Raw genomic sequence first — 27,962 nt, forward strand, 5'->3', positions numbered from 1 at the left:
ATTTTTCTATTTTTGTAGAGACAGGGTTTCACTCTTGTTCAGGCTGGTCTTGAACTTCTGACCGTATGAAATCCTCTCGCCTCAGCCCCCAGAGTGCTAGGATTACGGGCGTGAGCCACGATGGCCGGCTGAAATTTCTTTTCAAAGTCATGATACAAAGAAGAAAACAATAAGCAAGGTTATCAGCTGAGAAACTGGATGGAGAAGGGGGTATTTGAGGTTTAAGGAGAGAGTAGGAGGAGGTACTCTGAAAGAGGGGAGGAATGACCAGAAAAGGGAACCAGCAGCCCTGGGAACTCAGTGAGATGAAAGTGAGATCAGTTAGCCCAGTGGTGTCTGCTGCTCAGACATACCCATCAGTAAAGGGGAAGATGCGCAGTGGAGAGATTTGGGGTTATGCAGGGTTGGGGTTTTTGCCAGCTGAGCATAATAAGGAAAGAGAGAAAGAAACAAAGAGGGTAGATGCAAAGGAGTGCTTAAAGAAGAGATCAGGGACTTTCAGCTGGGTAACTAGGAAAGGAAAACTGGAGGGGTGACAGTAACAAGAAGTAGGATCAAAGGATTTTGAATACTGGCAGAGTCCACGATGCAGTTAAAGTCCAGGTGAGGGAAAGACAGGAGAACGGGCTGCTTGGAGAGGGAGCTGGTTAGACAATTGCTGTTGCAGCTTCTGCACTATTTAGGACTTGTTAGAAATGCAGAATCTCAGACTCACCTCAGACCTACTGAATCAGAATCTGCATTCGTGTGTATACTACCTCTGGGAGAGAATTGCCTTGAACCACTGTTCCACCTGAGCCAAGTTGGCTCAGTCTCTGCTTGAATGAAGCCACAGACACCATATAAAAAGGTGTTAGTGAATATGTTTCTGAAGTTAGGGAATTCCCTGGGGCTCTGCTTCCCATTTTAGTTTCATAGGTTTCCCTCCCGCTGCCCCACGTCCTCACTCTGTCTTACAGTCTTGCAATGTAGTCGGAAGGGTTTTGACTACATTTACCAAAGAACACTGCCCTCCCCCTCCAATGCTGGCTTGCCTTCCTTCCCGTCTGTAGGCAAAGGACATCCCCTACTTCCTCCATTCTCATCTGCTTCCAGGGGCCCTCAGTCCAGCCTGCAAAATTCCGTCCACCCACAAACATCTTTATAAGACACTAATGCAAAAAGCATAATATTGCGTTTAGCTTCCTGCTGTAATGTTGAATGTTTTGTATTTTCTTAATATGAGTAGACTGACTTCACTCTTAAGAGTTAACAGCTGCATGTGACATCACAGAATGAAAGATGAGGCTTTGCTTCCACACACATTGTTTACTCCCAATAAACAGAGGGTGACATTTTCACTGACCCAGACACAGACCCCCATAGAAATACCTGCATATGAAATATAAAAACAGCAAATTTAGAGTCTCTAGCCCTTCTTTCCAGACAAATATTGCAGATACTGCCACATATAAGAGTTTTACTATGACCCCACCCATTAACCTCTCCCCATAGTCTTGTGCTATAATTGGGTTATAGCCTTCATGTGAAAGCTATAATCTAGCTTCATAATAGAGCTGAGTACATTGGATACTTTTTTTTCCACTCCTGAGATACTTTGCTAAGAAGAATATGTTCCCGCTCCATCCATGTAAACATGAAAGAGGTAAAGTCTCCATCTTTCTTTAAGGCTGCATAATATTCCATGGTATAAATGTACCACAATTTGCTAGTCCATTTGTGGGTCGATGGGTACAGGCGAAACTTACTAAATGCAGAATACAAATGCCTACATACAGTAACTAAGAAAATGCCATGAAGGCTATGTTGAACAGTTTGATGAGAATATTTCAGATTGTATATGAAACCCACACATTGTACCCCTTGATTGCACTAATGTACACAGCTATGACTTAACAATAAAAATAAATAAATTAAAAAAGAGAGTTTTACTATGAGTACTAACAATAATCGGCTGTAATCTCTTACTAGTCACAGACACCATGCTACACATTCCATACATCCTTATCTTATGGAATGCTCACAAGAATTCCATGGGATCCACATTATTGTTATGCAGGTGGGGAAACTGGGGCTTAGAAAGGTGATATAGCACAGCCAATGAGAGGTGGAGCTGAGTTTCAAACCCGAGTGTACCTGATTCCATGGAGGCTCCCCACTCACACACACATTCTGGATGATACACAGCTACAGCCTAAGAGTGTGGCATGTATGCTTTCCTCTGTGTCTTTGTGCCTCTGAGCACAGTCACTACAAAATATTCTACGTGCTTGCTTGAATCAAGAGAGTATAAACCAAAGGTCTCTAATCTCATTATTGGTAAATACTTGATAAAGTATTTGGTTAGATGGGACCAGTTTTTAGATCCATAATAATCCTTTTAGCTCTCACTGAGCTAGAATAATCCATGAACTGGGCTATTCTGGCATCACTCTGCTAAACTGTGATATGGTTATAGCAAACTGGGGGGAGAGGCGTGGCCTCCAGGAACAGAACCTGCTCTGCTGTCAGGAGAAAATGTTGGTAATAGCCACTCATCTGGTCCCTTCCCACAGCAAAGGAGCCCAAGTCCTTGGGTAAGTTCAGCAAGCGCATGTGTGCACAGAAGAAATAGAAGTGAATGCAAACTTTCCTGTGTGAGTTTTCCTGAGGCTTCGGACACACCAGTTTCCTTCTCTGCATCACTTAACAGCCCACCATTTGGAGATGACAATGTCTCTGTCTTCTTTGCTTCCCAAAGACACTGTGAGGGTGACTTGATGGAGCTAAGGTCCTTGGGTAAGGAGAGCTGAGGTTAATTTAATGGTCCTTTGTATACACACAGTGCTGAAGGTACCTTGCAATGGTAATCAGGGTCAGGCATATGGGAACCATAAAATATTTCTTTTTCAGGTGGTGAGGCCAAAATAGAGCAAACAACAACAAAAGCAGCATCAGAAACTGATGTTCCCATTCCCAACCCCCATCTGAAAAAATCGCTTGTTTAAAAAAATATACGACAACCTTTTCAGTTTTAAAAGGAATAAAAGCTCTAAGAAAATAAATATCATAGAGCCCATGCTAAATATATACCCTTTTTATTTTAACATGTTGTATATTTGGATGAACATTTATCACTCAATGTTTATTGCTGCCTCGATATTTATTACTATCTCTCTATTTCTCTGTCGCAGGTTGTCAAGTCCGATAAGGCAAGGACCAAAACTATGTAGTTCTTTTTGTAAAGCATGTGAAACCGTCATGCATAATTAGGCACTTACAGGGTTTTTGATGAGGATGATTATGAAGAATGAGAACAGCTAATACCATGGTCGGCATGTTTCCCGAAACCTTCCTGTCTTTTCTGAAATGTCAGATGATCACACTTTCACAGAATGGTAGCGTTAATGGAAGCCTGAGCTTAGAAATCGTGCAGAGCCTGCTAAACAGCATGTGGTCTGCGGAGCAGCACCAGCCAACAGCTGGGACCTTGTTAAAAATGCAAACCCCAGGCCCCACCCCAGAACCACTGAGTCAGAATCTGTAGTTTCACAGGATGCCTTGGTCATCTGTATGTGCATTAAAGCCTGAGCAGTACAAACCAGAGAATCATCAAGTTCAGTGGCTTCATCTTATAGCTGAGGAAGTGTAAGACCCAGACAGTGACTTGTAAACTGTTACTGTACAGATCCTGACCCAGGACTCGCCCCACACCCCAAATCCAGTGCTCTCCAGCCTCCTCTTCTTCAGGAATATTCCTCCTTACATTACTCATACCTGGGTGGGTCAACAGGAATTAAACTGTAAGTAAATAACCACATACAGCTTGCAGGGAGCACTGCAATACTGGGTGTATGTGTTTGCTTGGTGGGCTTCAGTTTTGAATATACTTGTAGAAATGTAGAGAACCATTTTACGTACAAGCTTGCTCATCACACAGTGTGAGACAGGAGACCACGCTGTGACAGTGTGCGGATGTGGACACTACTTTTTGGTTGAGCTCTGGATCCCCACATTTCTGCCCATTTCAGGTCCAGTGAGGCTGTTCTCTAACCTCTATTTCCCTTTCATTAAATGCTCCTAAGTTCTAGCTTGCATGGGGCTCTGCCTTAGAGTTCTAGAGTCCAACCAAATGAACATAATTCTAATCCTCAAGGATATGTAGTCCAAGAAAAGAGAAAATAGAACCATTTTAGAATCCCCAAAAACTTCTTTGAACTGCTGTTCATCTATTAGCTTTTCAATTTGTCTTTTGAATCAGTTCCCTCCATGCTTTGCCAGTCTGGCTACATTACATATTCTCTAACACGGATTAGGAGCCATTAATGTATGATTGGGGGAATTTTATTATGGAATTTTCCCCTAGAATTCAGCCATCAAAAGTAGTTGGTAAAGAAGATTCGATAATATTCAAATTCCATCACTGTTTCCCAAAGCTGAAAAGGGCCAACATGTACTTTATTCAGTGTCTCTATATGGCAGAAATGTTTTAACTCACACATGAATGACAACTGGTACCCTCCCAACACATGGTGACTTTTGTGGAAAAAAACATTAATCTCTCCAGGGGTGACAACATTAGCTATACTTTTATCCACAACTAAGTTTTCTTCTGCATACTTAGAAATCACAAAGGAACTTGTTGGCTATAAAAGAAAAGTACTTCATCGAAGAAGGTATGCCTTAAAACACAAAAGATTAATTAAATGAATACTTTAGATCTGGAGTGCTGTTCTGGAAAGGATATGAAAACTTTCCTGCAAAGCAAAATTTTTAGATTTGTTGGACACAAGGACAGGTTGACCTATGTTCTACCACTTCCTAAATAAACCTTGAGAGAGACAGCCAGATCAAGGCAATGGCCTTCATAAAAAAAACATCACCCCATTATTTGGGGGAAAAGTACAAAGCAAATATACTTCTGAACTCCATATGCCATGGAACCTATCATGAATTGAGTTAAAGTATCAAGTTTTAGAAAATGTTCACAGCAAGTCTGAGGTTGTGTTAGGTCAGTATATCAAGCACTTAGAATAGGGCCTTAAAAATGGTTAAGCAGAATGTGAAATCTACATCACTGGGCTCCCACTTCCACACTTTCCAAAAACAGTAAGTGAATGAAAGAAACTATTCATCTAATGCTGCCCCATTAGATGAGCACGTGCTCCCTGTTTGCTGCAGTCCTTCCCATTCCCTGTTGTCTCCCTGGTACTCTCAGCCAAGTGCCAGCTGCCTTGTATCATCACTGCATAGCATTTTGTTTTTCCTTCGGTTAAGGAACAAGATGCAGCTTTGCCCCTGTCTCTCTCAAACAATTGATCTCCTGAGAGATCTCCTGAGAGGGCTTTGAGATGCCCCTGCTGCTTACTTTGTTCATTTATGGTACCCACCTGTGTCTGTGGCTCTTGCTCTGGATGCTACCAAGCTGTCACCTCTGCTGGAACTATGATCTCTTCCCCTTTCCCATCTGCCCAACTACAAGTCCTTCTTCAGGGCATATGCAGCCTTTCTGACATCTTCCATCAGAATCTACTGCTTTATTATTACGTGTACAAAAATTTTACAAGTGGGTCTCTGGCACAGATCATTTTAGATCAATGGTTGAATCTTTTGGTCATGCCCGAATAATTTTAGGCCTTCCATCACTCACAACACCTGGCTACAGTTTCTCAAGCTCCTCTCACCATCCTTTCCCCCACACACCTCAGCACAGGCAGGGGGTCCTACTAGCAGAGGAGATGGCCAAAAAGGGGGGAGGGAAAGGGGCCTTCCCCCAGTGGCTCTCCTAGCCCCATAGGACCTATTAAGAAATGAGTAAGTAATCAGGGGACCAGAAAAAGGGAAGAAAAGAGAGTTGCTTTACTCTCTTCCAGCACTTCTAGAACTTTCCTCCTCAGCTCCCACTCTGCAACCCAGTGGGGAAGGCAGGTCTACATGACAGCAGGATAGGAGTGAGGGGGAGGTGGCACAGGCAGGAGAAAGAAGCGTCCCTACCTTTGCTCCTCATGACTTCCCAGCCACTCTCCAACTCTTCCTCCCACTTCAGAGACAAAGTAAGTTAAGTCGTGGTTACTGAAAGAACAGGACAGAAAGAAGGGGTGGGTTAAGCTGGGGCAGGAAAGCTCCTCACACTACCCTGCCATCTCACAAGCATCTTCCTCCCTCACTCCTGTGCCCTCTTCCCAGCCCCGGACCTCCCTCGGCCACAGGAATCCCTCCTTCCATGACTTATTGCCCCTGTTCCCGAATCCTTAAGTCCATCCCAAAGAGCTGCTTCCTGGGTCTGGAATAGGCCTCACGTCTTGTTCACTCTGTGTGTTACTCTGCCTGTGTTCCGTAGCTCGTGGCAACAACCCTTGTGAATGGAGCTGGATTCATGAAAATCCCTGAACTCAAAAGTATTTTTCCTAACAGGATCATTGCTGTGAAGGTACTCAGCAAACCTCTTGAGGTACAAAATCAGGAAAAATACAGAAGGGGTCTATTAGTTTATTTCTCTCAGTGCCAGAGTTTCTGGGTCCGAATTACTCAGTTATGTATTATTTCTTATATACTTGTTCTTTAGGTGAAGGTGACAAACTTTTAATTTGCTTTATAAAATCAACTGCATAAATATTAAAATGTGTTATTAAAGGTACTCTGAAAACAAATACCCCAAATCTCCAAATTGAGAGGTTGATCAGATTTCAGTATAAGGGCAAGGTTTGTCTTCTCTAGTCCTTAGTTAAGTGGGAATAAGGACTAAGGCATTCTCTGTAAGGCCAAAGATCATCCTAACACCTTGTAAGCCATAAACACATGTGTTTGGGAAATGAGTAGATATTTGGGTGTAGCACAAAGACACTCTGAAAAAACATGTAAGTTTGAAAACAGGTCTTCCAAAGAGACATCTGAAGCCATGTGTGCACTGACGGGTCCTGAATGCAGGTTATCTTCTGTCCTTATTTTATCTAAATTTCTTCCCAGGCTCCTGACTCCTTATACTAAGACACAGGATATTTCAGATAACTTCGTAGGTATACAATAAAAAGAGCAAGCGATAAAGAAAAGCAATTATCGGGCGGCGCCTGTGGCTCAGCGAGTAGGGCGCCGGCCCCATATGCCGAGGGTGGCGGGTTCAAACCCAGCCCCGGTCAAACTGCAACAACAACAACAAGAAAAATAGCCGGGCGTTGTGGCGGGCGCCTGTAGTCCCAGCTACTCGGGAGGCTGAGGCAAGAGAATCGCGGAAGCCCAGGAGTTAGAGGTTGCTGTGAGCCGTGTGACGCCACGGCACTCTACCCAAGGGCGGTACAGTGAGACTCTGTCTCTACAAAAAAAGAAAAAAAAGAAAAGCAATTATCCAGTGCAGAAACGTTGTGACTTATGAAGGACTCTGCTACTTACTGCCTGCTCAGCTCAGGGGCAGCAGGCTTCTCTGTCCTTGTCCAGCAAGCCTTCCCTCCCACACAGGGGACGCTGCAGGCTGACAACACACCAGGCACCATTCTGTGCATTTTTCACAAGGCAACAACTCTATGTGGTAAATACTATTGTTTGTATTTTACAGATGAAGAAACTGAAGGATCGACGATGAATTACTTGCTCAAGGTCATGCCATTGGTGGGGTGGGGAGCCCAAGGCAGAAGCCGTATACAAATGGTCTGGCTCCAGAGTACACTTCTGACCCTCTCAACTTTTCCTCTATTTTGTACACACCCTTTGGCTCCTCACCTGCAAATGATGGCGTCCCACCCACAGTGGCATTATAAACTAAAGAAGTCGCTAATTTCCTGGTTTCATGAAACCCTACCCAGGACCCAGCCTACACAGCCTCCCCTTTCAATAGTCTATGGAGTTCAGGAGCCAGAGGTAGGACAGGAAGAGTCTACGGATTGGATCCCACGCAGCCTTTTCACTTTTACATTCTCCCCACTCTCTTTCTATCAGCTCAAATGCTAATTTCTTCTATGAATATGGAAGCTAAAAAAATGGTAGCCACTTCTTCAGGAATCCTATGGCTGCAAGGTCATGACGCTGATGGAATTTTCAGTCATCCTTTAATCCCAACACAAGTTATGCAAACAAGACAGCCTGCTGTCATCTACTCCTTGATCAGAAAAAATTCCTTCTAATTGTAATATACTTTGCAATACCATTATCCTCAGACAATACTAAGTTAGTTAGGAGCTCAATATCAAACAATCAGTTTAATTCTGAATATCTACTCTGTAATGGAAATGTGCTAGGTCCTTCAAAGCATATCCATATGAATAATTTATTAACCCTTCTCTCTGATAAATTCCTCTTTCATGAAATCCTTTTACTTCCATTTCCTTCTATTTTTTTATTAAGTCTTTTGTACATAGACCATAAATACATTTATGCCATTTTCAATGTGTTGATTATTTGTACAAATTGGAGTGCTCATATCATACTAATCAACATTGCTTTTACGTCATTTACCCAATTATAGCATTAGGACATTTGTGTTCTACACAGGATAGATCCAAGGAGAGAAGGGGAGCGATAGTAGGGGAGAGTAGGGGTACCACACCTATGGAGTCCATTTCCTTCTAGATTGACTATTTCAGACTGAGTTTACTCAGAGAATCTGGCCCCTTAAGAGAGAGACCAGTAGGTAGAGGAAGGGGGCTTTGAGTTATAAAATTGAAATTACTTAATTAGAAAACCAGATACAGAAAAAATACTTTCTTACTATGCATATCACATGCCATATAGCAGAATTAATTTATAAGCATCTCATTGAAACTTCAGATACACTTCTAGAAAGTTTTTACCAAGGAATATTAAAGTAATTGTAACAATTAACAAAGTAACTGCACAATACTCATAATTTCTAATTTAGAAAATGCCAAAGGAGACATTTTTTATTTCATGTATGTCTCTTTCATTTTAGTGAATAGCTTTCACAGATGGACTAGTAATATCAGCAATTCCAATTCTATGGCGTCTTAAGTTCAACAATTTCAAACTCACTAATAATGGAGGTTTTCATAACTTCAAGTAGTTTATAATCAGGAAAAATATCACCATACAAATCACTAAGATAAAAGGTAGAACATAAAAGTCATGAAAATGGATTATAAGGTTAAAAATAACCAGTATAAATTAGAGCAACAGATTTTTACTAAAAAGATCAGGAAGTGTGCATAAACCTTGTAGTATGAGACCTTTTTTCACGATGAGATACTCGTATGGAAGGGAAGGAGAACACGGTGCTAACAGGGGTAACAGCTAAAAGTCCCTCCTCTGCTTTAAGAAAAACATTATTGTACAATCCTGCAGTTGACGGTTGGCTGCAGTATTCTTGGAGGCAATAGGACTATGAGAAGGACTGTGGTAAACATACATCATCTATAGGGGCTAGTCCCCAAGCATCCACATGCAGCCCGTAGTAGATGAAGGAATTTGGGGATATGAAGCCACTGTTGGGTGAGATTTTCTGAATGTTTTCCTAAGAGAAGGCAGAAATCTGGATTTTTAAATGATAACTCACAATATTTAAATATATGCCACTAGAGTCCATTTAAAAATAATACTCAACTGGCTAACACTAAGTATGCCAACAAAATGCACTTTAGAATCAGTCTGAGGGCCATTTAGAATATGGCTTTTCTCAGGTGGGAGCAGATTTGGATAGGAAAAGTTTGGAATTTCAATGCCAGATCTACCCTATGACCTTATGAAAAGTGCTTAAACTTTCTGAAGTGAGTGTCCTGCTCCAGAAAGAAACTTGGATCCTAATGGCCTGTGCAAATCAGCAGAAGAGCATAGTCATTAAGAAAGGAAGCAGGCTTTGGAATCAGACTGCTCAGTTGAAATGCGGCCCCTCTACTCATCAGGGCAAATTATCTCACCTTTCTGTGTCTCAGGGTCCTCTTCTTTAAAATAGTGCTGACTACATAGGGTGTTGGGAGTCAACTACTAACAATTTTTTGATCCATACAATCAATACAGCAAAATTCCTTTCCTTCCTCCCCAATCTCCACCAAATAAAGAATAATTCTACTTTAGAAGAGCCAACTTCATGCTAATGTCTTTATGAATGTAGACACAGAAAGTTCTTTATAGTATGACATAGCATTATGTGGCCAAATTGATATGGTTACAATATGTAATAAAAGTTCCTAACTCTCCTTCTGTTTTTAAATTAATAAAATTTTTTTTCAGATAATTATAGATTCATAAGCAGATGCTTGTAATACAGGGACATCCCATGTACTCACGGCTCAGTCTTTCTCACTGGTAACTGCTTGCAACATTACTGCACAATATTACACGCAAGATATAGACTAGACATTGATAGAGCAAAGACATGGAACATTTCCATCACCACAAGGATTACTCAACTTACCCTCTTTAGCCACACCTACTTCCCTCTGGCCCCTACCATAACCTTTTCTCTGTCCACCACTAATTTAGTCTCTCTTTGTATAATTTTGTAATTCCAAGACTGCTGCTACATAAGTGGAGTCACACTACATATAATCATTTGGGCCTGGCCTGATTCACTTAGCATGATTCCCAAAGAGATTCATTCTAGCAGCTGCATGTATCAATAACTTCTTCCTTTGTATTACTGAGTGGGATCCTATAATATGGATGTATCCCATTGTGATATTTCATTCTGGTTTTAAGTTGCATTTTCCTAATGGCTCAAGATGTTAAACATCTTTTCATGTGCTTTCCTGCCATATGTATATTCTCTTCAGTGAAATATCTATATCATTTCCCCATTTTTTAATTGCAATTTTTTTATTGTTGGGTTTTACTAGTTCCTTATTGGACACGTGGTTTGCAAATACTTTCTCCCACTCTGTCACTGACCTCATCCTCTTAACAAGGTCTTTTGCAGGGTAAATGTTTTAATTTCGATGAAGTCCAATTAATCAGTTTTTCCTTTTATATGTTAGGCTTTTGGCATCAAGCCTAAGAACTTCTAGCTTAGCTTTAATTCTTGAATATTTGCTCCTATACTTTTTTCCTCAAAAGTTCTATAGTTTTAGATTTACACTTAGGTCTGTGAACCATTTGGAATTAATTTCTGCATAAGGTATGAGACTTAGGTCAAGGTTCATTTTTTTCAACTTATGGATATTCAACTGCTCCAGCACCATTTGTTGAAAAGGCTAATGTTCCTTCATAGAATTTTGTTCTCATCTTTGTTAAAAATCATTTGGGCATATTTTTTATGTCTATTTCTGTATGATCTATTCAGTTCCATTGCTGTATAGGTCTATCTCTCCGACAATCACTGACCCTACACTAAAATATAATTACCACTCAATTCCATAGTTAACATTAAGGTTAACTCTTGGTGTTGTATTTTCAATTTGCTTACATATTCATTGGTAGCATAGAAAAAAATCTTAATTTTTGCATGTTTATATTATATCCTACTATCTTCTTGAACTCACTTTAGTTTAGTTTTTGGTAGATGCCTTGGGATTTTCTACTTAGACAATAATGTTATCACAAATAGGCTAAGTTTTGTCTTTTCCTTTCTAATCCATATAACTTTTATTTCCTTTTCTTGCCTTATTGCACTGGCTAAAACTTCCAGCACTACAGTGAGTAAGAATGGTGAGAATGGACAACATTGCTTTCAACCTCTTAGGAGGAAAACAATCAGTCGTCTTTCACACTGTAAGTTTCTTGTCGATGTTCTTTATCAAGGTGAGAACGTTGCCCTCCTTTCCTATTTTTCTGAGAATTTTTATCATGAATGGGCATTACATTGTGTCAAAAGCTTTTTATACACTATGCATTTGATCATGTGATTTTATTGTTTAGCCTGTTAATGTAGTAGATTACATTTATCTTGTGAAATTCTATTTGCTAACATTATGTTCTTTGTGTCTATAGATTCCTGAAAGATACTGCTGTTGTCTTTTGTGTGTGTGTGTGTGTACTACTGTCTTTGATTTTGGTCTCACAGTAATACTAGCTTCATAAAACCGAAAGGGAAGTGTTCCATTCCTCTTTCTATTTTCTTAAAGGGATGGTATATAATTGGTGATAATTCCTCTTTAAATATGTGGATTTCACCAGTGAAATAATCTGGGTCTAGACATTTTGGGAGAGTCAATTTTTAAATTAAAAAGTCAACTTTCTTAGTAGTTACAGAGACTATTCAAATTATCTCTGTCATACTGGGTGAGTTATTGGTAGTTTGTATTGAGGAATTGATCCATTCCACAAAAGATAACTTTATTATGTAGAGTTTTTATATTATTTCCTTACAGTGCTGGTATGGATACAATCTGTAGTAAGATCTCCTGACATGGATAAATTATATGTTCTCTTTTCTTTGTTAGTCTTTCTGGTAATTTGTCAACTTTACTGATCCTTTCAAAGAACCTACTGTATGTTTCATAGTTTTCTTTTTACTTTTTTATTTCCTTGATGTCACTCTTTATTATTTCCTTCTTCTTGCTTTGGGTTAATTTTGGGTTTATTTTTTTAGGATCTTGACATAGAAGTTTAGTTTCTTGATTGAAATGCTTTTTCCTTTTTAATGTATGCATTCAATGCTATAAATTTCCTTCTCAGCCCTGCTTTTTAGTTCTGTTCCACAAATTTTAATAGCCTGTATTTTCATTTTCATTAAGTATTTAATTAATGTATTTTTTATTTCCCTTGAGATTTTTCTTTTTGATCCACGGATTATTTTGAAGTGTCTTGTTTACTTTTCAAGTGTTTAGAATTCGCCTGTTATATTCCTATTAATGATTTTTAGTTTGATTTCTTTGTGGTCTGCAAACACACTCTGTATGCTTTCCATTCTTCTAAACATGCTGAGGTTTGTTGTGTGGTCACAGATATGGTCTATCTTGACATATATTCTATGGGCACTCAAACATATTCTGTGTTTGTTGGAGGTGGTGGTCACTTAAAAGTGTCACTTAGATCTTGCTGGTTGGTGGTGGCATTGAAATCTGTATCTTTACATATTTTCTGTCTGATTGTTCTACCAACTGTTTAAGGAAAGATGTTGAAATAGCTAACTGTAATTGTGTATTTGTTAGTAATTTCTTCTTTTGGTTCTAAGTTTTTGCTTCACATATCTTACCGATCTGTTGTTTGGTACATACACATGCCAGAATTGTTATGTCTTCTAGAAAGACTGATCCCTTTATCATTACACAACATCCCTCTTTACCTCTGGTAATTTCCTTTGTCTGGTCTATTTCATCTGGTATTAATATACACACTCCTGATTTCTTTTGACTGAATTTTTTAAGACTTACCTTTTTCCATCCTTTTAATTTCAACGGGTCTATATCTGATATAGTTGTCACGTTTTTCAATGTACTCTATGATTATGTCTTTTAATAGATATGCTAGGGTTTAAATCTGCCACTTTTTATTTTCTGTAGGTTCTGTTTTTCATGTATTTGTTATTATTGTGCCTTCTTGTAGGTAATGTGAACATTTACTAGAATTCTATTTTGATTTGTCCACTGTGATTTTAAATGCATCTTTTGTATAGCTTTTTTCATGGTTGCTCTGCGTATTAAAATACATATACACCATTTATCACTGTCAACGGTGTCATCATTTTACAAGTTTAGAACTTTTAATCCCTCCTTTACATTTCTATGCCCTTTTCCACACACATTTGTCTTAAACATGTCCTCTATATATGTTTAGAACTCCGTTAAACATTTATAACTTTTGTGTCAAGCCTCAAACAAAATTTAGAAAACTCAAAGAGAAGGAAGGTGCAGTATTTGAACACATTTGTCTTCATTGTGTTCTTTCTCTTTTGTCTCATTCTGTTTAGAATACAGGAGTCGGGCAGCGCCTGTGGCTTATTGAGTAGGGTGCTGGCCCCATATACCGAGGGTGGTGGGTTCAAACTTGGCCCCAGCCAAACTGCAACAAAAAATAGCCAGGCGTTGTGGTGGGCGCCTGAAGTCCCAGGTACTCAGGAGGCTGAGACAAGAGAATCGCTTAAGCCCAGGAGTTGGAGGTTGCTGTGAGCTGTGATGCCACAGCACACCACCAAGGGTGATAGAGTGAGACTCTGTCTCAAAAAAAAAGAAAGAAAAAGAAAAACATAATACAGGAGTCCTCCCCCCACCCTCAATGTGTGGTGTTGTTTTTCCAGGTTTTAGTTTCCTGTAATCAACTGTAGTGTGAAAATATGAAATGGAATATTTCATAAATGAACAATTCGGAAGTTTTAAATTGTGCATCATTCTGAGAAGCATTACAAAATCTCACACTGCCCCGTTCCGTCCTGTCTGGGACATGGATTGTCCTTTTGTACACACTGTGTACACCACCTGCCTGTTATTTAGTAGCTGTCACTATTAGCAGTTTTAAGAATAAAAGAATAGTATATTGGAATTCCATACTATCCAGTTTCAGGCATCCACCGGAGGTCCTGAAACATAACTTCTACTTATAAACGGGACTAGTATACTTCTTTTTAGCCATATTTTCGGGGAGTTCTTCATGTGAAAAAAAATCACTTCAGCTTTTCTTCATCGGGTATCTTGATTTCACCTTTATTTAAGGATATTTTGACAGGAGATAAGATTATGAAACAATTTATACCAACTCTTTCTGACTCTCATAGTTTCTGATGACAAATCTACTGTCATTCACATTGTTGGCCTTTGTTTTCTACACATGAAGTGTTTCTCATTGCTTTCAAGAGATTTTCTTTGTTATTAGTTTTAGAAGTTTGATTCTGTTGTGTTTTTGTGTGGGTGTCTTTGGGTATATCTTGATTGAGGTTCACTTAGTGAATTAGTTTCCTGTTGCTGTTGTGACAAATCACACACTTGCTAGGTTAAAATATCTTAATTTATTATGTTACAGATATGGACGTCAGAAGACCCACTGTATTCCATACAGTGAAACTAGCGTAGAATTTGTTTTCTTTCCTTTTTTCATCTTCTAGAGGTTGTCTCAAATCTTGGCTTGGGAGTCTGTATCAACTTGCCTTTTCTTCCCCTAATTCCATCATTACATCTTCCCTAACCCTCTTGCCGACCTTTATATGAATGTTTGTGATTATAATAGGCCCATCTAGGGAATCTAGATATTCTCTTCATCTCTAAATCCTTAAATTACCTCTGCAAAGTCTCTTTTGCCCTGGAAAGAAACATATTTACAGGTTCTAGAAATCAGGACATGGAAATCCCTGAGGTGGGGAGGGGCATTATTGAGCCTATTACACTCAGCTTCTTATATCTGTAGGTTTATATCTTTTGCTAAATCTCGCAAGATTTCAGTTATTATTTCTTTAAGTACTTTTTCAGCCCCTCCTTCTTTCTACTCTTACTCACCAATGTTAAATCTTTAATATAGTCCTGTCGGTCTATGAGGCACTGTTATTTTTTTTCATTCTATTAATTATTGTTCCGACAGGATTGTTCAGACAAGATATTAGGATTATCTTCTAATTCACTGATTCTTTCTTTTTCCTCTTAATTCTGCTATTCAGCCCATTCATTGAGATTTCTACTTAGGTTACTGTGTTATTCTGTTCTAATATATCTACTAGGTTCTTTATCATATTTCCTATTTATTTTCTATTTTTTTCATTTGTATCCAACGTGTGCAGCGTTGCTCAAAGAAGCATTTTTATAATACCTGCTTTTTTTTTTTTTTTCTTTTTTGTTCAGCAGGCCTGGGCCAGGTTTGTAAACACCAGCCCTTCAAGGAGCATGTGGCCAGCACCCTAACCACTGAGCTATGGGAGCCCAGCCTATGATAACTGCTTTAAAATTGTTAGTGGATTTCTAAATTCTCTGCCATTTTGGTGTTGACCTCTATAGATTGCCCTTTTTTTTCTATTCAGTTTGAGATCTCCTGGTTTTTGGTATAATGAATAATGTTTCTTCATTGAAACCTGGACATTTTGGGTATTATGTTACAAAGCTCTAGATCTTACTTAAGATTTCTTAGTTGCCTTTCACTGATACTGCTCTGGCAAGGGAAGGGGGAGACTGTAATTATTGCCAGGTCAGAGCAGAAGGGTAGAATCAGATTCCCCACTATACCAACACCAATAACCAAGGGCATTTCAGTGGGAGAGGAAAAGGGCATACCTTATTAATGTCAGGAGTGGGTGAGGGTAGATATGCAGGCCCTTCATGTGGTCCCTACTTACACAGGGTGAAGGTGAGGTTACCACTCAGAAGAAATTACAATCTTGGCTCCCCATTCAGTTTCTGTGACAATACCCAGTGGGGAGGACTAGGGTGCCTCATCACACCTTGGTAAGGAAGGAATTCTAGTCTTCCCAAACCAGCCTTTGATGGCAGGGTGGGGCCACATTTTTTTCTGTAGGGCATGGCTGGAATACAATAGTTATTGTCAGAAAGTTTTCTGTCTTGCTAGGCAGTCCACTTTCTGGTCCTCCAGCTAGACAGAACAAAATTTTACTGGTTTTCATTTGCTTGCATGCATGCATTCCTTCATTCACTCATTCATGTACGCTGGTGTGTTTGCACATCTCTGCCTATTCATGTACACTGGTGTGTTTGTATGTCTCTGCCTATTGATGTTTGTCTCTGCCTATTCATGTCGCTGGCGTGTTTGTATGTCTCTGCCTATTCATGTATGCTAGTGTGTTTGCACATCTCTGCCTATTCATGTACACTGGTGTGTTTGGACGTCTCTGTCTACCGATGTTTGTCTATGCCTGCTCATGTTGCTGGCGTGTTTATGATGTTTTCTGCTTGTTGCCTTCTTCAACTCATTCACAATCTGAGATACACCGGGCAAAAAGAAAACCTGGGTAACTCACCACTGTGTTGTTCCTTGGGTCTTGAGGTATAGATGGTCTGCCTTCTTTTCTCTACCTTTCACAGTCTTCATATATATATATATGTATAGCTTAGATGTGTTTAGAGGGGGAACCAGAGAAGAATATGTCCACTTCATCTTCCTGGAAGCACAAGTGTTTCCTTTCATTTTGAGGTTAAAATTAGAAACCTTGTTAAGTAAGGAAATTGCATTTGCTATATTGGAAAAGCTAAATCAGTGGGGCAGTGTGCTGTTTCGGGCTTGCATTTTGAGTGCAGAGTGAGCTCTTGTTATTTTTGATATAATAAGATATTTTTGATATCTTGTTATTTTGATATAGTACCAAAAGTTTATAAGAAATCAATTTAAAATACTTTCAAAAAACTTTAAGAAAAACTTCAAAAACTGGGGCGGCGCCTGTGGCTCAGTGAGTAGGGCGCCGGCCCCATATGCCGAGGGTGGTGGGTTCGGACCCAGCCCTGGCCAAACTGCAACAGAAAAATAGCCGGGCGTTGTGGCGGGCGCCTGTAGTCCCAGCTGCTCGGGAGGCTGAGGCAAGAGAATCGCGTAAGCCCAAGAGTTAGAGGTTGCTGTGAGCCGTGTGACGCCACGGCACTCTACCCAAGGGCGGTACAGTGAGACTCTGTCTCTACAAAAAAAAAAAAAAGAAAAAAGAAAAACTTCAAAAACTATGCAATGACATTTAATCCTCAAGAAAATCAATTAAAAAGAATACATTGTAAATGTTTGTTAAAAATACCCCAATGATGTTAGTTAGGATTTTGTTTTAAGACATTTCAAGAAAAAGAAAGGAAGGTATTTTTCCTGTATGGGTGATTTTTTGTAATCATTATCTAGAATACAGAAGTTTTGTTTTTTCTCTCTATTGGTAATTAATCAAAGGCTTCTTTCTTTCCTAGGCTATCTGTAAGAAGTAGCTAGCCACATCTTATATTTATTTTACCCAAAAGATTGTCTTCCCAATGGCTTCTTTACAGGATTTAAGAGAACTGTGTATACACTAACAGTATCAGTCTCTTTTTCTGTTTAAATTTTAGATTAATAGGAGGATACAAATGTTGAGGTTACACTGTTTTCATCCTTAGGTAAAGTTCAAATTGTAGTTGATCCCTTCACCCAGGGGGCATGCTGAACACCTCACACTGTACACACTGGGTGAGCACCCACCTGTCATCCACCTTCCTTTCTCCCTGTTGGTCACTATTAAAGAGCAGACAGGGTCCAAATATTACATCCATTTTCCTATAACCAATCCTCAATTATAAAAGATGAATGCAGAGTAGCAAAAGCACAGCTAAAAGCAAACATAATAGAAGTCTACCTAAAATAGATTGAAATGAAAAATATTTTTTTTTCTTTTTGCAGTTCAACATGAAAGGTTACACATAAGAAGAAATTTAGTTGAGAGAAAGCATCACAGTCAAATAAGATACAGTAAATGGCAAGAAATGTGTAAATGAAAATAATCTTCGAATTGCTAAAGGCACTTTAGAACCGAGTATCTGAGTTAAGATCGTTGTTGGGATTTACGCGGAATAGTACTTAGAAGAATCAGGGCTCTGATCTTAATACCAATTAGAAGCAAATGGTGATTCCTGACGCTAGACTCTAAATTCAACTACATTATTGCTTCATATAGCCATTTTCTCTTCCTTGGCTGAACAGAAGGAAACTGCATGGTACAGTACTCAGTGAAATGTAAAATAAGCATTAACAAGCCATTCTGGAGATTTAGCCAAATTAGGCTCCATCAACCAGCTTGACTCACAGCAAAAAGCTCCCTAGAAAGAAAATGAACAGTAAAGTGACAAGCAGCACAAAAATTGAATTAACTCAGGCATTAAAATCATGAAAAGGTGCATTGTACCCTCTGATCAACCAAGCCCATTACTAGAATAACAAGAGCTCACTCTGCACTCAAAATGCAAACCCGAAACAGCACACTGCCCCACTGGGAAATCTGCTTAGGAAAAAGATAATACATTTCTCTACCTATCTCCACAGAAGGAAATTTACCAATAGAGTGTGACATATAGGATTACATAAAGACTTATTTTCATGTAAAACGAACACACCAGACATCCTTGCACAGCTGAGGTATGGTAAAGGCTCTCATCTTCAGCTGCCTGACACATAGAAATAATATTGAATAAATCTGAGTTTTGTTTGAGCCAGAGCAAGTCTTTCATATGCAAAACTGAATTATAACACAGTCAAGTAAACTTAAGTATACAGTCAATACTTGAAGTCTTTGAATGCTCAACACTATATAGCATGCATTTTGCTCTATTATTATTACATAATATTTGGCTTACGATATTTTCCATATGCAATTATTTTTTGACTTATGATCTTTTCTACATACAATTCTAATTCTTCCAGCAGGCAGGCATACTTTTAATCTGGCTGGGTTTATATGGGCTATTTAAAAAATAGAATTTTGCCTTATTTAATAATAAATGCAAACCCTAAGTCAGAATTTTGAGCTGAGAGTATTATAAAAAGTCATTTGGTTCATTTTCCTATCTTCAAGCTGGACTGCATTAACATACTTCAGGCCCAATATAAGTAGTTCTCATTTTCATTGTTAGGGAAAAAGGGGGGAAATAGGGTGTGTATATTTATTTAGCATGTGTGTGCTTATTTCTTTAATTTCTATTTAACCTAGAATCTATGTGCTCTCACTTACACCTTTGCCAAGTGCCCATATTTCCTAGTGTGAGAATAAATAATCAATATTATCCCTTAAAATAGATATCACATAAAATACTCTAGCAACTGGCTACTCATATGTAATTACAGAAGATCCCATCTCACACCGGATACAAACATCAATTTTAGGTAAGTTAAAACATTTAAATGTAAAATAAAATGAAAAACTGAAATAAAACTTTGAAGACAATGTGAAAGATTTCTTATGACCTCAGGGTCAGAGAAATTACTTAAGACACGAAGGATTATAAGCTAAACGTGAAGAGACTACTAAAAATCACTAAATTGTCAAACTTTAAAATGGTAAACTTTATGATACGTGCATGTGTATGTACATTATGTCCCAATAAAGCTGTTCTTTTAAGAAAAAAAAAAGATGCAAACAGGCCACAGAAGAGGAAATGTTTGAAAGACATTAATAGCAGTGGAATAATATGTAGATTACATAAAACCCCTGCATAAAGATAAGAAAAACAAACAGACCAAATGGAAAATAAGCAAAAGATACAAATAAGCATCTCACAGGATAGAAACCACAAATTTCTCATGATTGTGCAAAAAGATGCTCTATTTCATTGGCAATCAGAGAAATGCAAATTAAGGCCCATAATAAGATATAATTTCTTATCTACTGGACAAATTAAAAGATATGATAATGTCAGTTTATGCTGTGGATGAGAGACATCAGGAGATCTCACGCACTGCTCATGAGAGGATATACTGACAAGACCACGTGGAAAAAAGTTTCTCATTGTCCATTAACATGAGCATGTCCATACTGATGGTGAGCAAGTCTGCTCTTCGGTATACATCTGAGAGCAGAAGTCAGAACTATGGTCCACGGGCTAAGAATGGTTTTCACATTTTTAAAGTGATTTTTAGAAAAAGAAAAAGAGGAAGAAGAATATGTAACAGGGACCATATTTGCCCTGTGGAGCCTAAAACATTTACCAGCAGGACATTTACAGAAAAAGTTTGCTGACATCTATTTTAAAGAAACTCTGACGTATTGTTTTTAGCACCATGTTCATAATAGAACAGAACAACAAAACCTAAGTGTTCATGCACTGGGGATGGAGAAATCAACTGAGAAATATTCATATGACAGAATTCTATTACAATGAAAATAAACTATAGCTAGATGCAACATACTTTAATCTCCAAAAATACGCGAGTAAAAGAAACAAGTCACAGAAAACAGTGTGATTCCACTTGCATAAAGTTACAGAACAAACCCAGCTAATATTTTGAGGATTTGTGCATGGGTAGTGAAGTGGGTCAGTGCCTTGCAGGCCCGAACACTGTGGATCTGTGGCAGAGGAACAAACCTGAGAGCTGGAGGACGACACTGCAGTCAGTTACTTGGACTGGCTAGGCATCCTGCACTGGTCCACAGACCCAACAAGGCAATTCTGTATGGTGCTCAACATGATTTTAAGAATGGTAACAGCTATAGAAAAGGGAAGGTGTCATTTTAGGTGTCATTGGGCTTCTCCCAAACATATATCAAGAACAGTGATTTAAAGCTTACAATTCCTCAGAACCAATATTTGCCCTGCTTTGAAGATATTTTTATGTTGTCTATTTACTTTATCAAAAATAGCTCCTCAATATCTATTATCTCAATAGAGTTTTAGAGTTGGATGTGCTTCTTTGATTATATATTATTTATATACCGAATCCTTCTTAACAGGATTTCAAATAGTCTGAGTGATTTATAAGTTTATGAAAAAATGTACTAGACACAAGCAGAGCATTGTATTACAACAGTAGTTCATTAAAATTAGAAGTGGATATCAATGACACATTCATGATCTTTAATCCCCTGAAGTCCATCATCCTCCAAAAGAACAGTTTCTGACACTAAAATAGATATTCCATAATCATTATTAACTGGGGGTTTTTTTACACCTATTTTCTCCCCTACTGCATTTAATTTTATAATGTGTTTATACTTATTATGGACAAATAGGAAAATGACTATGATATCTTTACGTGTAATTTTAGAGAGAGCTGAATAAAAAAAGACCTGGAAAAATACTTAGAAAGCACTAAGTCCTAAAAAAGAGCCTGAATAGGTCTGCCTTGTCTGTGCAATACAAACAAACATTTAACAAATAAACAAACCCCCCATCGCACACACTTTCAGAAAAAAGGCAGCTTAACATGCCAGTAGAAAGGTCCAGAAATGCCAGATATGCTAAGCTCTAACAAGAGCAAAGGAAAGTTGTTACGGAAAATGTCAAAATGAAAGGCTTTAAACAAATTGAAGAGGTTCATTAGTCATCCTTCAGGAAAAAAAGTTAATTCAGCAAAGAACAATTTCCTTCTTGGCAACAACAGTTGGTCTAGTTGCTTTTAGCTTTTTGAGAAAGCATTTACCAAATTCTTATTGTTCACTACTGTAATTCAATATGCTAAATTACAAGTAGAGATTCTGTCAAGAACTACAAAAGATAGACGATTTCATCCAACTTGTAAGCTAACAAATTGACCTGCACAGTTTTACGGAGGCTAGAAAAAGATATAAAACTCCTGGGTCGGAGACAAAGGACTTAACTGCTTGTAGCATAGCAAATAGTCTATGTTCAATCACTTCTGCTTTTTGCTCTAATACCAGAGGAACTGCTGAGGGCCTCAAGTGGATGTTGTGCATGCAGTGGGTTCACATCATATCCAAAGAATCCTGAGTATAGAGAACTTGAATTATTCACAGTGGAGCCTTGTCCCATGGGGAGACATTATCTTTATTGTACTGGACAGTAAACGGCCCTGCCCTTGGCTATGGAGGGAAGAACTATCTCTATCTTCTACAGCTGTTCACATACAAACTGCCTTGAAAAGATAGATCAGAACCAAAGGGCCATTAGTACCTCTTCCTACAAGACATGCAGAAATGTGAGACTGTGGAGAATGGTCTCCCAAAATTCTCAGTTAGCAAACAAAACATGAGGACTTTGATCAAAATCACATTACAATTATAGATTAATTTGGGAAAGGGTTACATCTTTCCTATATTGACTCTCTCAATCCATAAATACCATGTATCTTTCCACTTAGTTCCTTCATGTGTTTCAAGAGTTCTATACTTTTTTTCACAAAGGTCAAATCTGTTCTCAGATCATTCATAGTTTATGTTGCTAATGTAGATGGTATTTTTATATATTTAAAACAATTATCTATTTCTCCTGGTACACAGGCACACAATAATTCAGACAGTCCGTGAGTTACAAACATCTGACTTAAGTATAACTCGCATTTACAAAAGGACGCTATACAGTAAGTCCTCGAGATAGAAACGTTCAAGTGTGGTGGGAATGTAAATTAATACATTCCTTTTGGAATGAGATATGGAGAACACTTAGAGATCTAAAAATAGATCTGCCATTCAATCCTGCAATTCCTCTACTGGGCATATACCCAGAAGACCAAAAATCACATCATAACAAAGATATTTGTACCAGAATGTTTATTGCAGCCAAATTCATAATTGCTAAGTCATGCAAAAAGCCCAAGTGCCCATCAAGCCACGAATGGATTAATAAACTGTGGTATATGTACACCATGGAATATTAGGCAGCCTTAAAGAAAGATGGAGACTTTACCTCTTTCATGTTTACATGGATGGAGCTGGAACGTATTCTTCTTAGTAAAGTATCTCAAGAATGGAAGAAAAAGTATCCAATGTATTCAGCCCTACTATGAAACTAATTTATGGCTTTCACATGAAAGCCATAACCCAGTTAAACCCAAGAATAGGGGGAAGGGGGCAAGGGAGGTGAGGGAGGGAGGAGGTGGGCAGAGGGAGGGTGATTGGTGGGATTATACCTGCGGTACATCTTACGAGGGTATATGTGAAACTTAGTAAATGTAGAATGTAAATGTTTTAACATAATAACTAAGAAAATGCCAGGAAGGCTATGTTAACCAGTGTGAAAATGGGTCAAACGGTCTATAAATGGGTCAAACGGTCTATAAATGGGTCAAACGGTCTATAAAACCAGTGTATGGTGCCCCATGATCACATTAATGTACACAGCTATGATTTAATTAAAAAAAAAAAAAGAAACATTCAAGTGACATATTACTCACACTTACAAATAGAGGCTATTTGGGAAGCCTGAAAAGGAGGTAATAGGGAAATATACCTGTTCTAACTTACATACATATTCATCTTAAGAACAAACCTACAGACTATCTCGTTCATAACCTGGAGACTACATGTACACCCCCCAATCTTTCTAAACTCTCAGGTAACTTGTGGAACTCCCTCCTTTGCTTTATCAATCAATAGCATTCTACAACTATTCAGTGAGTACCTTCCTATAGGTCCTTGGGGTAGACTACAAAACAGGAGCACATTTATGGAGCTCTTATTGTGTGTCAGGCAACATACTGATGCTTTTTATACAGAGCTCGTTTTTTTCCTCAAAAAAATCCTATGAGATGGGTGGTTCCTGTGGCTCAGCGGGTAGGGCGCCGGCCCCATATGCCGAGGGTGGTGGGTTCAGGCTGGGCCCTGGCCAAACTGCAACAAAAAATTAGCTGGGCATTGTGGTGGGTGCCTGTCATCCCAGCTGCTTGGGAGGCCTAGGCAGGAGAATCGCCTAAGCCCAGGAGTTGGAGGTTGCTGTGAGCTGTGTTTGACGCCACAGCACTCTACTGAGGACAATAGGGTGAGACTCTGTCTCTACCAAAAAAAAAAAAAAAAATCCTATGAGATAAATTCTGCTATTTAGATTAGGACAATGAAGCAGATGTGATATATAATTTGTCCAATATCACAAATATGTAATTGGTTACTATAGACTAGATTCAATGCTAGACATTGAGGAAATAAATATCAAGATGTTAAGTCTGTCTCAAGAAACTCATAGTCCAATGGCAGGGAGGAAGACCAGTAACCAGGTAATGATAGCAGAGTGTGAAAGGCTCTTTAAAGGAGTTATAATAGAGCACTGTGGGAATGCAAATGAAGGATGTCTATACCAGATTAGGTTCAAGTGGTTGGATGATCAGAATCAGCTTCTCAAAGAATGGGATACCTGAAGAAGGAAGCAAGAATTAGTCAGTTAATTACAGTTAGTAAACTGTGATCCTGTTTTGTGAAAAGTGGTTTTTTGAAAGTAAGAAAAATTAGACAAAAAAAAAAAAAAAATGGCATTGTGTAAAAAAGGATCTTGTGGGGTAAATTTTGTCCTCAAATGAAAGGCAGGGCATGGGCGGCGCCTATGGCTCAGTCGGTAAGGTGCCGGCCCCATATACCGAGGGTGGCGGGTTCAAACCCGGCCCCGGCCAAACTGCAACCAAAAAATAGCCGGGCATTGTGGCGGGTGCCTGTAGTCCCAGCTACTAGGGAGGCTGAGGCAAGAGAATTGCCTTAAGCCCAGGAGTTTGAGGTTGCTGTGAGCTGTGTGAGGCCATGGCACTCTACAGAGGGCCATAAAGTGAGACTCTGTCTCTACAAAAAAAAGAAAAAAAAAAAAAAAAAGAAACGCAGGGCAAACCAGAAGGTTCAGAACAGTGGTTCTCAACCTTCCTAATGCTGTGGCCCTTTAATACAGTTCCTGTCGGTCGCGACCCACAGGTTGAGAACCGCTGGTTTAAAATGTTTGTGAATTGTCTGTGCAGGTTGAATAAGGTTCATAAGAGGGAATTTGTGAAGGAATTTTCATGTGATTCACTTGACTATCCAGTATTGCCTTTAGAATTTTTTGGCTTGTAATCTTGCTTGAACAAATGTTTTAAGCCTTTGATATTTGACAAACCTTCCAAAATCAAAACTCTAAAGTTGATCTTTTTGAAATATTAAGACCACTTAAAGTCTGAGAATGACATATTAGGCTTATTTGGTATGTTAAATGTATAGGATATATTGTCAAATGTGAAATAGTGGTTAATTTTCTGTACATTATGTTTATATGTATGTTCTAATATTATAAAATATCGCTCTTAGTGTAAAAAAAAAAAAAGGGGGGGAGGCACCTGTAGCTCAAAGGACTAGGGTGCCGGCCCCATATGCCGGAGGTGGCGGGTTCAAGCTCAGCCCTGGCCAAACACTGCAAAAAATAAAATAAAATAAAATAAAAGAATTAGTCAGTTAAGGGACTCAAGGGAGTAGTCCATGCAAAGTGTCAGGCCACATTTGAGGAACTCTGAGTTGCTATATAACTAGAACACTGAACACACAGGACAGTGTAAGAAATGAGTCTGACTGACCATCAGGGACCTGATTGCTACAGACTTTGTATGCCACACTAAGGAGTTAGAATTCTTTCCTGAAGACCATGTTCAGAAAAATCAATGGAAGATTTTAAAGAATGAAATGAGCAAAGAGGCATGTTAGAAAATTTATCCCTGGCACCAGGGTAGAAAATAATATAGTTGTGGCCAAGTCTGGCAGAATGGAAACTAATTAATATAGGACCACGTGTCATTAGATGAGGAGAATCTAAACTCAAAGAATGGCAGAGGGATTCAAAATCAAAAAGCAGATTTAATATTTAATTTAGTATACAGACCTTGATGATGAAGATTGATTTCTTGTTTTATCTGCCGGACAATTAAATGGGTGGCAGTAAGGAAGGCAAAGACTACGGGAAGATAAGACGCGGCAGCGGGAAGCACACCCAAGCGGACAGATGAGTATTTGCACACATTCAGTTAGAGTCCTAAATAGCAAAAGTTCATTGTGCGTCAGGCACCAAAGGGGAACTCCAAACGAAGCACTAAATATAATTCTTTTCCTCTATGACTAGTTGAGAATATACTTGCTTAACAATAGGGACACATCCCAAGAAATGCATAGTTGGGTGATTTTGTCATGGGAACATCATGGCGTGCACTTGTGCAAACCTAGATGGCGTAGCCTGCTACACACCTAGGCTCCAAGGCTACAAACCTATACAGCACATTACTGTACTGAATACTTACACAACTGTAACACAATGGTAAATATTTGTGCATCTAAACATATCTAAACATTAAAAATGGTACAGTAAAAATATGGTATTATAATCTTGTGGGAATACCACTACATATGCCTCCAGTCCCCTATCCCTGCCAGTATTGGTCTGTGGCCTATTGCAACTGGCCCACATAGTATCATCACCTGAATTCTGCCTCCTGTCCCATTTTCCCAATGGGAAACCCTACTCCATGCAAAAGTAATCTTCCATGAAACTGGTCCCTGGTGCCAAAAAAGTTCCAGGATCCTGTTAGGAACCAGGATGCATTACAGGAGATAAGAGGTGGGCGAGGAAGTGAAGTTCATCTGTATTTTCAGATGCTCCCCATTGCTGTATCACCTCCTGAGCCCTGTCTCCTGCCTCCACCCCTGTCCGTCCACCTTCCCTCATCTTTGGAAAAATTGTCTTCTATGAAACATCATGCCAAAAAGATTGGGGACCAATGGTATATGTGGCCCATCATTGACCAAACTGTTGTGTGGTGCATGAATGTGGATATACTGTACATGAATTAACAGTTCATGGCAGGACTTAGTAAATACTGAACCTTTCAGCAAACACTCAATGTCAAGCGTTAGCAATGGAATTTATCATAAAAGTTGTATCCTAGGTCACAGAATGAAGCAAAAACAAACAAACAAAAAAACAAAACCCAAGACAAAAACAAAAGAAAAGAACCAAACCCTGATGATGTTAATTTAGTCATCTGAATAAAAATAAATCTATTCATGGGCAGTGCCTGTGGCTCAAAGGAGTGGGGCACCAGCCAGCCCCAGCCCCAGCCAAAAACAAAACAAACAAAAAACAAAACAAAACAAAACAAACCTATTCATGAATATTAAATGACAATTCTATAATGAGGCTTTGAAGAAAGGTATTTATTCTGACTGTGATTTCATCTTTGTTAAATATGACAAATCCATAGAATCTCTGCATCCCAGAATGAAGAGGTTCTAAATGTCAACCATTAACCATCATATGTTGATATCTCTCTATGGATTCAGCAATACTAGCTCAGTCCAAAAATGTATCCGTCTTTGTGGAACTGATTCAACAAACAAAACAGCATTACGACTTTGTAAATGAAGTTCATCATTGAACAGTATGATTTTTCCAACATCATACAGAAAAAATAATGAAAATTACTTCTCAAATCAAGTCAGTAATACTAAACCGCTTTACCTACATCAGATAGACATGTGATTTGATTTAATAATACATATTTAATCCCTAACTGACCTTAAAACTAGTGCCTATTTCTTGTGATGTGACCTTCAATGGAATAATCACAGGAAAATAGAAGGGGTGAAGCAAAGAACACAACTTAGATCAGATCTCCCTTTAAATCTCAACTCAGAACTTCCTAGATGCATGTCTCAGGCAAGTCCCATCATCACTTCAACTACATTTCCTCCCTTACCATGTAGGAATTGTGAAGCCTTAACGATATACATTGATGTGCTTGAAAAATAGACTTGGTTCTCAATAAATGTTTAACAAATGAAGCCTGGA

The sequence above is a fragment of the Nycticebus coucang genome, chromosome 13, assembly GCF_027406575.1.
Source record: "Nycticebus coucang isolate mNycCou1 chromosome 13, mNycCou1.pri, whole genome shotgun sequence".
Classification (NCBI taxonomy): domain Eukaryota; kingdom Metazoa; phylum Chordata; class Mammalia; order Primates; family Lorisidae; genus Nycticebus; species Nycticebus coucang.